Consider the following 11154-nt stretch of genomic DNA (forward strand, 5'->3'; position numbering starts at 1 on the left):
CGCCGATCTAACTGAGGATGAGAAATTGATCGCTCTCAAAATGTTGGAAAAATATACTGATTGCTTTGGTTACGAGTTAAAACCTGGTTGTTTCGTTCCAAATATTTATGCACACTTAGAATTAAAAGAGCCTGGTAATTATTTCCGTAAAAACTGGCCCTGGAGCCTCGAGCAGCAAAAATTAGCCGATATCCAAGTTAAAAAATTACTAAAAGAGGAAGTGATTGCCGAATCTTTTACAAACAATTGTCTTCCTGTTTTCATTATTTTAAAGCGTGGTTCTACCTTAGAAAAGCCTATTGGGCGCCTTTTAATCGACGCGAGATGTGTCAATAAGAAGCTTCATGAATATAAATTTAGACAAACTACCATTGACGAGTGCCTCCAGTACTGTGCCGATAAAAATTATCTTTCAGTTTGTGACGTAGTCAGTTATTTTCATACAATTAAGCTCACCGATCAGTCCACTGATCTCCTTGGATTTCAGGTTGGCAACAAAAGGTATAAATTTCTCCGTCTACCTTTTGGTTTAAAGACTTCTCCTCAGATAGCTCAAGCCACTATGGCGCATGTTTTACAAGAGTTAAATCTGGTAAGCTACGTGGATGATATTGTCACAGGTGGGCGTACTTTTACAGAAGCATTAAACTTGTTTGAATCAGTTTTACAACGTTTTAGGGCGAACAATTTACTGATCCGGCCGGACAAAACCGAACTTTTTAGGAAAGAAATTCACTTACTGGGCATGGTTGTGACCGCGGGTGTGTGTGTGAGGCCGGACGCCTCCCGGTTTCGACCGCTGCTCGCGGTGGAAAGTCCAAAAAATGCCAAACAGCTTAAGTGTTCTATCTCTTTCCTAGGGTATCACCGGCGGTTTGTTCCAAATTTTTCTCTTCGTGTGCGGCGCCTTACTGACATGGCCAACGAGAAAATTCCGTTTGATTTCACTGTAGATGATAAACTGGTTATTCGTGAAATTTATACTCATTTGCTCAAACATGCAACTTTAGGTCTGTTCAACCCTAGATTAAAGACAAAGTTGCACACCGATGGTTCGTTAAAGGGCATTGGTTCTTTCTTAGCTCAATGTAAAAACAAGTATTACCTTCCTATAGCATATTTTTCGGCTGAACTTAAAAAGACTCAGAAGACTTGGAGTCCTTATCACATTGAGTGTCTTGCTTTGTACGAAAGTGTTAAGTATTTTGAAAAAGAGTTAATGCTTCTAGATAAATTTACTGTGGTGACTGATGCTAGCAGTTTAAAAGATCTTTTAAAAATGCAGTCACCACGTGCCCCTTTTGATAAATTCATTGCATTTTTGTCTAAATTTTCTTTCGATTTTGAACTGGTCCGTTCCGAGCGGAATAAAATTCCGGATGCTTTGAGTCGCATCCCGGAGCCCCTTCCGGGCGAGGCTGTGGAGTTGCCTCCAAATTTAACTACCTTTTTATCATTCTTGGAAATCAGTGAATCTTCCCCTAAGCCACTGTCAGTAGATGCCCCTGTGTTTACCCCTTCCCTCTCCAGGTGTGACACCGTGTGTCCAGTGGAGACACGTGCGATGCGGCGGACGGCGGCACTGGCCGGTCCCTCGCGTGCACCCCGCTCTCCTTCCCCCTCTACCCCACCTCCTCCCGCTCCTCCACCTGTCGCCCCCTCCTCCCTTCCTCTCTCCCCCCCTCTCTCTCCCCCGCTGTCCTGCTATAGGCAGCCGTTCGCGCCCGGTCAGGCGGACAATCTTAAAGCTTTATATAACATAAATGCACCTGTTATTCGTCGTTTTGAGGACGATTTTCATTACCTTTCTGCTGATTTTCCTTGTTTAGTCACCTTTAACGACCAAATTTACCCTTCCCTTTCCGACGCTCTTAAAGCGGCTCGGCGTGGCTCCTCTCACGAGGGCGCCGTGAGCGCCGCCGGTCTTGTTGCAGACCGGCACTCTTCGCGTCTTTTGCGTTCCCAGCAGAGACCCGACTGGGACACTGCTAAATGGGACATTCTTTTAGCGTGTTTACGCTCTAAATTTAAACCTGGTTCTATTTTAGCTGATAAATTACTGTCTACTGGAAAGAGTGCACTTTTTGATTTTACGTCCCCGTTTGATGTGCAGTTTGGTAAATGTAACTGTAAAACTTATCCATGTGCCTTTCCGTATGACCACCCTGACCGCAGTATTCTTGGTGATTACTGCATGCGAGTTCGCTCTGAACTTCGCGATGCCGTCCCTGTCTCACCCCCTCTCTCCCCTCCTCCTCCTCCCGCCCCCTCTTCTCCCCCTCCCCCTCCTTCCCCTCCTGTCTCCCCTCCCCACCCTGTGCCCCCTGCAGCCGCCCCCGCGCCTGCTGGGTGTGCCTTCCCTTCACCTAAACTGGAACAATTGTTATTTGATGGCACTGAAGACAAAATTGAAGGCTTTTCCGGAGAGTTTGATTTTCTTTCCCATTTGTTCCCTTGTTCTCTGGAGATTGGTGGTTTTACTTTCACCTCACTGGAGCATGCGCTGCAAGCCTCTAAGGTTGCAGATTCTAATTTAACACCATTTATTGCAGCTGAACCGGACCCGGCCCGGGTGTGCGTTCGCGCTGCTTATGCTAAGTGGCGCGATGACTGGGACCACGTCAAATTTCAAATCCTTTTAGCCTGTTTACGATCTAAATTTACCCCTTCTTCACCTCTAGCTTCCAAGTTGCTTGCGACTGGCAATCGTGCTTTAATTGACACCTCTAATTTTGATGTTTTGTTTGGGTGTAACGTCGTCCCTTTTTCAGATTTCCCCTCTTCGAACATTCTTGGTTTTGCTTTAATGCAGGTTCGCGCTGAACTGCGCCCCCCTCCCCCTGCCTTTTTGTCGCTTCCGGTTCCCTCCGCACCGGAAGTCGCCAGTTCTTTGCCTCCCACTAAAATTTTTATTCAATTTCAACGTGAAGATCCTAATATTACTCATTTAATTACTTCGTTGGCAAGTGGTGTCTGCTCTCCTGACACACACTTGGGCAAAATTCCAAAATTTAGACTACAAAATAATCTTCTCGTTACTAATACTAAATTTCCTCGTACTGTGGTTCCGGCCGTGCTTGTTCCGGTTGTGTTACGTGTGTTCCACGATCTGAGCAGCCACGCTGGTATTAAACTTCTACAGATTTCCGTTTGCAAATTGTATTTTTGGCAAAATATGTACACCGACATTGACCAATACATTAAATCTTGTGTGTTGTGTGGTCAGTTTAAGGCTACAAACATGAAATTTGGCCTTCTGCATCCCCGTCGTGCGCGTGACATCTTTACCGACGTAATGATTGATTATTGTCACGTGTATACGCTAAAATCAGGCTTCACTCACTGCCTTCTGGTGTGTGATTTGTACTCAAACTATTGTTCACTTTTTCCGTGCAAAACTACTGGTGCTGACGAGCTAGTTCGCCACCTTACCACATTTTTCTCCCGTTTTGGCGTTCCCCTCACTCTGTACTCCGATGTTTGTTCGGCAGTTAAGAGTGAACATTTTCAAAATTTTGCCTCTAATTGTGCTTTTCATCTCCAACTTGCTGCGAGCGGTGCTCACTGGTCTGTCGGTGCGGTGGAAAGTAACGTCAAACGTTTTTCCACTGTTTTAAAATTTTTGTTGAACAACAGAGTAAAGCGTATGCGAGCTTGGCATACTTTTGTTCCTTACGTTGAATTTCACTTAAATAATTCGCCCCAAATTGCAACCAAATTATCCCCGAATGAAATCGTATTTGGCAAACGTTTTCATACCCCGTTTATGAATCAATCTGTTTTGTTGCCCGACGTGCCTCTCCGCCGTCGACTCCAAATTTTAGAATCTGTCCGCACTTTTGCACGCTCGGCTAAATCTAAATCGAGTCTGAAATTCAAGCAAATTTATGATTCAAACCGGAAGTCTGTAACGTTTATTCCCCGGGAGAAAGTTCTTGTTTGGTTTGAACGCAAGGCGTCCAAACAGTCCCCCATTAAATTACAAAAAAGGTACAGACAGGGTACAATTCTGCGCAAGGTCACAGATGTGTTGTACAAAGTACAAATGCGGACAAACCGCAAAACGTGGGTGCGTTTGTGCCATGTTGCACACTTGAAGAGGCTCCTGGCACGACCTCGACATTTGTTGCTTTCCGGTCTATGAATGTGTGTTTTAGGTTGTGTTTAATTTTCTTTTCTCTTTGTTGTGTTAGTGTTGTGTTTTAGTGTAAGTTGTGTTGTAGACGTTTTCTCTCTTTTAATTAGTAACCTCCCTTTTGTTCTGTCCTTTTTTTTATATCTTTTTCATTTTTCAGTGTTTTTTCATCACCTTTTATTGTGTTTTGTTGGTACCTGTGGAGTGCCGTGGCACGTACTTTCACAGTTGCGCGAAGAGATAGGAGCTTTATTGTTGGTCAGTCGACGGGCCTCTTGAGGCTCCTCCTTTTCATGTGTATTTCATAATTTTAGTTTTGTTCACTTTCTCACTTTTTCTCCGCCTTTGATCTCTTTCTGATCTATTCTGCTTTTCTCTGTCCTTTTTTCGTGTCGGTTGGTTCTGTTCGTGAGTATGTAAGTAATGATGATGCTAGTAATAATCAGAGTTGATTCATAGAAATTGGAAAGCATCCAGAGCTCTTTAAAGATAAAGAAAATAGGCCTTTTAGTGTTTAATTTTTGTCATGGGATCCCTGTTTATTTATTTTTTTTTTTCGTTCTTTTTTCCTTGTTCACGCTCGGTGCGTGCTATTTTTGTCTTGTATTACTACATGTATTCTCTGTGTTCCCGGGACACATTTGTTTTCTAGTAAGGTGGTTCAGTTAGACGTGTCGTGTGTGTGTGAGGGTGTGTGTGTGCACATGTGTGCATGTGTGAGTGTGCGAGTGTGTCATTATTTTCTTCTAGTTGATGGTACCACTGGTTTTATTTGTTAGGTTGTACGGCCTGTCGGTTCTAGGCTTCCGGTACAGTGTGTTGAGTGTGGCCTAACCTTTTCTTTTTCTCGTTTGATTGCAGTTACTCTGCTCTTTTTCCCTGCGATTTTTTTGCGCAGTATTATATTTTACTTGCTTCAATATGGCCTTTGCTCGACTTGCCGCGACGCTGATGCTGGTGGCTGCCTTTGTTGGCCACCCACCTGCATCTGGAGATGAAGTTTCCGTCGTGGAAACGAAATCTGTTCATTTCAGTGCTACGGACCATCTGGTAGCGACTAGCTATTTTTCTGTATCGTTCACCATCAACTTGCCTAATACCACCATTGTTGAAATGCCTTCTCATCCAGCCAACTGCTCGACCATATTACCTAGTGCTCTCACGCATTGCGACCTGTTTGACTCACTTGACCGTTCGGCTTCTGCCATTCTTAAAGAACTATGTAATGTGGTGAACTTCGAGGGCGCTGTACCTTTAAGGCCGCGCCGTTCTCTCCTCCCTTTCCTTGGTGAGTTCCGTCGGTGGATCGAGGGTACCGCTACGGAGAGGGAACTCGACTCAGTTATCACTTCTGTAAACAAGCTTGGCACTGCCTTTAATGCTGTGCGGCATTCACAAGCTGAATTAATTAATATCACTAAAATTAACGCCGTCAAGATTGAAGCGGCTAATGCCGCCGTTCACAAAGAATTGCTTTCTTTTCATAACACTATTATTACATTAGCAAAAACCGTCCTCGAAGCTCGCCAGATAGCAAATTATGTGAATACCCGCACACTACTTGAACTTGTCGTGAATACCCGTATCAATCTATTTCAAACTCATTTAGCGACGATCCGGTCCGTGTATGCTTCGTGTCGGACCGGACGTCTTAGTCAGCTGGTAGTTTCTCAGACCCAATTGGCTCAAGTTTTAAAAGATAATTCTCCTGACCTACTGGCTCACAATGTCAAATATTTGTTAACCTCTATTGACCAGTATTATGATTTCGCTTTTGCTGCTTGCCACAAAATTTCACCTTCGCTAATTAACATTACCTTGTCAATTCCCGTCACCTCTGCCAGATCCACCTGGAGAGCGTTCGACATTACTCCCCTCCAGTTTTTAAATTCAGATTTAACTTGCCAGATTGTCGATCGGCCCATGCGATTCGCGTCTGATGGAGCCCAGCTCCGTGCCCTCTCAGAACCGCTTCACATCGGTTCTTCTTCAGTCTATCTTTTGCCTCGGTTTCACTCACCCTCCAGTATTGACGGGTGTGTACATAATTTGTTTCACATTAATAATATTTCTAGTATTAGTAGAAAGTGCCCGATGACGTGCAAGAATATACAAGAAACTACTGTTCAATTTTTAAATAGTACTGCTTTTTCTATTCTAAATCCTATCTATGCTGTTCAATTAATTTGTATGGATCAAATGGTACGAATTTTACATCCTATAAGTTCTGGTCGCTATGAGGTTTCGCTCCCGTGCGAGTGCGCGGCGCAAGATATGTCGCCCAAACACGAAACTATCATCCACCCCCGCTCCTCGTGCATCCCGGCCCAGTCCATGCAAGTGGACACTTCGTGGGCAGGAGACGAACTGTCTTCTGTCGAGCTGTTCGTGCCGAAGGCGCACGTAGCGGCCGTGTTGGCTACTAACCTAACCCTAGCGCCGTTGGTTCTGGTCACCCCTTCACCGCTGCCCAGCGATTCTCACTGGGAGAATCTGCCCCTGGTCGGCGGCGGGAAGGTTGAATACGTCATCTGGTCCGTCCTGTGTCTCGTGGCGTTCGTCGGCGCCTGCTGGTTCCTGGAGTCCCGCTTCAAGGTCTTCAGTGGATGTTGGCGTGTGGGGTCGTGCTTGTGGCGGTGTTGCCGTGTGTCAACAACAACGGCACCACCACCCACGCCGCCCCGCCCCAAATCCCCCCAGCGGTCCCGTGTCACCATTGAGGAGCTCGAGATGGACGACAGGGCGGCCAGAGCCTTGGTGGCGCTCCGGAACAATCGTCTGGCGCACAGTTCGATGTCCATCCACGAGCCAGCGAGGGAAGTCCAGTGGTCAGATCGAGTCTAACGACGCGTCTGGTCGGAGACCGACACTGTGACATCGTCTTAAAGTCAGTGTTCGGCTCTGCTGGTGGGCTCGTCCCGCCAGTGCTGGCCCACCGTAGTGTTTTGGGGGCGTGTCGTGCTGCACTCGCACATTTGTACATATTGTATATTTTTTTCTCTTTTCTTCGGTGAGACGTCACCATTTTATGTAAATAGTTATTTCCTTTGTTTGCGTTCCTCGGTAAGATCAGACTTATAAGTATGTTTTGTTGTATTGTGTAATTTTTCTTTTTTTTGGAAAATCCATTTGATCCATTAGTTGATATTTGCCGTCTAAATGTTCATTTCAGTTAGAGTTTTCTTTGCACTGAGGGTATATCATTTCTGTTTCCTAGTTTTACTCTAGTTTTATTTTTTATCTTGTGGTCGAGTAGTTAAAATTTTCGTTCATTTGTTGTTATTTTTAACGCTTTTTCAAGTGTGTTCATTCAGTAATGCGTTTAGCTTTTTGGTTATTTTTTGTTGTTCTTTTTCTAATTTGATTCAATTTTTCGTTCCGCTATTTATTTTGTAACGTGTAGTCACGTAATAGCTGCTATTTTCCTGGTTTTTCATTTTGGTATTGGCATACACAAATAAATGCATTGGCAAAGTATGCTCGTCTGAGTTGTTATGGCTTGTTGTTCAGTTTTCGTATTTGCACCAATAACGCTTAACTGTAGTTTAACGTCAAAATGTATTTTTGCAGAACCTTTTTTATTTTCAAATTATGTTTATTGTTTGGTAATTGACCTTTCATTAATTGCTTGCTGTATGTTTGCTTAACTATTCAGTTCAATTACTTTTATTGTACTTGCTTTTTCATTCATTTTTTTTTTCTTAAATTACCTATTTGCTCAATTTGTTTTATTTTTATTTTTTTGTGCGTATTGGTTGCTCCGTTTTGGTTAGGTCATACACTGCTAGTTTTTAATTAGATTTACTTGTATCCGGTTACCTAAACAGACACTCTTTAGGGACTCTACTCAATTTTTATTTTGCAATCTGCGCCCGAAACTTCAAGAATCATCCGCGAATTTTATTAGTCAGTTTAGATCAGTTTAGTTTGTCTTCACCTGGTCGTCCACGCGTCTCGTTTTTTTGATTGCTTCCGATTGTATTCAATTTAACTTCATTCATTTTTCTGATTATATGTTAACTTTTTAAACGTTTTCTTTTTTTCATTCATTTTGTCTTATTGATCGATCCTTTCATTCTCGGGGTCGAGAATTTTTTGGAGGCCGTCTATGTCGTGGAGCACGACGGCAGCTCATACTATTTCATATTTTGGCGCCCTAAGCGCGCGCCTTCTCTATTATCGCGTGGACGGACCCTTAGCGCTAGTCAGGTAGATCTCCCTTGGTGCGAGACTCTCGAGGGCTGACGAGTGCGACCACGGGATGGACCGGAAAGGCCCGGAGCAGCGATGCTTCCTCGGCTCGGCCGGGCCATCCCCGGCGCGCGGCTCGCAGTCGTCGGCGAGCTCCAGCAAGGGTCGGAACAACTGTGTGCTTAGCTTCGAAAGGTAGGCCTACTCGACTGTGCAGAGTGTCTGTTTGGAACCGTAGGGCTAATCTTGAATAAACCTGTGGTATCGTACTCAACTCTCTCATTCAACACTGAACCACCGTAATCCGTTAAGTACTAAGGTAGAAAGCGCTATCACAACATTGATGCATCGCCGGGAATCCGGTTTTATTTTTGGGTAATTTACTTTGATTTTTCCGCCGCGACTGACCTATCCGACCCGACCACGTGCTGGAGCACATTCTTTCTATCTCTTTTCTCTCCCTCTCCGTCTTTCTAGTGTACTTTGTTTTTGTTCTCTCTTTATTTTTAGGTTGTGAAGTGTGTGTTTTAGTGCGATTTTTGTGTGAATTTTGTTGTTTTTTTTCTCGTGTGTGCTAGTGCCCTTGGTGTTTCCACGTGTTGTGTGCTTTTCATTTTTGCCCCCCACCTCCCTCCGTTATCTTTTTGTTTATTGCTTATGCATCCTTTTTCGGCATTTTATTTAACTTCTCATGGCCAATGTTAATTTTCAAAATGCTGCCCAAAAATGTTTCGACACTGTAACTGCCGTTCCGGATAAGTTACATCCGTTTCTAGTTTGTAAAAATTTCGTTAACTTGCACACTGCTGACGCGGCTGATATTGCCAAGCAGGTTTTTCAGGCAAAAGACTCGCTTCCTTCTGAAGTCGTAGATGAGCCACTTACTGTATCTTATTACATAAGTTCTGGCAAGAACAATACTGCAGTTCCTCTCCCGTGTGTGCAGGTGTGCGCCACCGTTACTGAGATAACTGCAGAGGCGTCACAGAAAGTAAAATTTTATATTCCTGATTTAATTTCTTATTTGAAAAGGCTTGAGGGGCCTCCTGTTGTCTTTGATCCGTTGGCCATACTTGGCCAACTTCTTCTAATCGCTAAAACCCTCATAGTTAAGAAAATGGCGCCCACCCTCCCAGCAGCTTTACAGCCTCATCTTTCACCCTTTGACGAGCACGACGTGGCGACTTGGCTCAACCGTGCTCGCACTTTGTACAACAAGTTCGGCGTTCCCGATACTGATTTGCCGCTCTATTTGGAGAGTGCATTACCAGCGTCGGCGCAGACAGTGCACGACGCCAACAAGGACAAGCCGTGGGCTGTGTATTCTGCCGCCCTCGCGGCTGCTTTCAAAACTAATGTTTCTTTCGACAGCGTGCGGCAGCGTCTGCTCGCGTTGAGGCGCGGTGACGGTGAAACGCTGCGCGCGTTTTCCTTGCGCTTTAAGCACGCCGCGCGCGGCGCGCCAAGCGTCACAGAGGAGGACCTGTGCCGCATTTTTCTTTTAGCCCTGCCGCGTGATGACGCGCAGCTGATCGCGAGCCAGCACTACACGCTGCTCCTGGACTTGGTGAACGCACTGGAGGCCGCCATGTTGAACCGTGACATGTTGTCCGGCGGCGGCGTGGCGTCGGCTCAAGGGGGAGCCGCGGGCGCTGCCGCGCTCCTGGAGCAGCTCCTGCAAAAGCGTGTTGTTGAGCAGAACCAGGCCGCTGGGCAGAAGCGCCTGGAGGAGTTGCTCACGGCGGCGTGCCTCAACGTCCCCGCGGCGCCCGCCGCGCCCGCGGCGCCCGCTGCGCCCGCCGCGCCCGCCGTGGCGCTGCCCCAGCCCACCCAGCCTACCCAGCCCGCCCCTGCTTTTCTTACAGCAAACGACGTGTCGGCGCAGCTAGAAAAACTCGTGCTTGCAGCTGTAGAGGACAAGACCAGGATGTTTGCTGGAGCGCAGCAGGGCGGCGGCCAAAACGCATTCCGGGGCAGGTACCGAGGCCGAGGCGGCGGCGGCAGGGGTGGCGGCTATCCCAATAACAATTTTTATTACCCCCAGGCAGGTTGGCAGCAGCAGCCCCCGCAACAGCAGTACGGCTATTGCCCTCAGCCCCAGCAGCAGCAGCCGCCGATGCAGCCGATGTGGAACGGCCCACCCCACCCCACCCCCTCCCCCTTTCCCCAGCCTGGTGGCGGCATGGCACCAATGGGGAGTGCTGTCCCTCAAAATTTTAATTTCAACAATCAGCAAGGTCAGGGTGGCCAGGGCCCCGCGCGGCCCCAGCGCCCTATAGTTTGCTGGTTCTGTGCCCAGCCTGGACACAGACAATCTGAGTGTCAAGCTAGGGCTCATTTTTTAGGCCAAATGGCCCGGCAGCAGTAGAGCCGCCGCGGCCGCACGTGAGTGACACACCCAACTGGGAGCACTACGTTACAATTCAAACCCCAGCCACAGGGGATTGCTTTTATTTAGCTTTAAGTTATTCTTTATATTTCTCTTTTAATGCCTCCCTGTGTTTGCGTAGATTAATTCAGTTGTACATTTTCTCAAATTGGGTTGAATTTTCCCCATTTATCCTTGATTCCACTCGTGATGAGTATTTTTCTCAGCACAGTCGCCCCGGTGTGTTTGCTACAATGGTGCAAGTCGAGGCAGCAGCGCGAGCGCTGCGTGTGCCTATCTTTGTCCGCACCCCGTCCGCAACACATCGGTTTGGCCCTAAAGTTCCCGCTGAGGTTGGCGCCGAAGTTGTTTGCTTAGATTTTGTGCCCCCTTATGATAGTGGTCATTATCAGTGCTTAGTGAAGGGCGCGCGGCCCGCCTGGCCGCTCGTGTGCCTTCT

This window comes from Frankliniella occidentalis, unplaced genomic scaffold (assembly GCF_000697945.3).
Source record: "Frankliniella occidentalis isolate FOCC.00 unplaced genomic scaffold, Focc_3.1 Scaffold255, whole genome shotgun sequence".
Classification (NCBI taxonomy): Eukaryota; Metazoa; Arthropoda; class Insecta; order Thysanoptera; family Thripidae; genus Frankliniella; species Frankliniella occidentalis.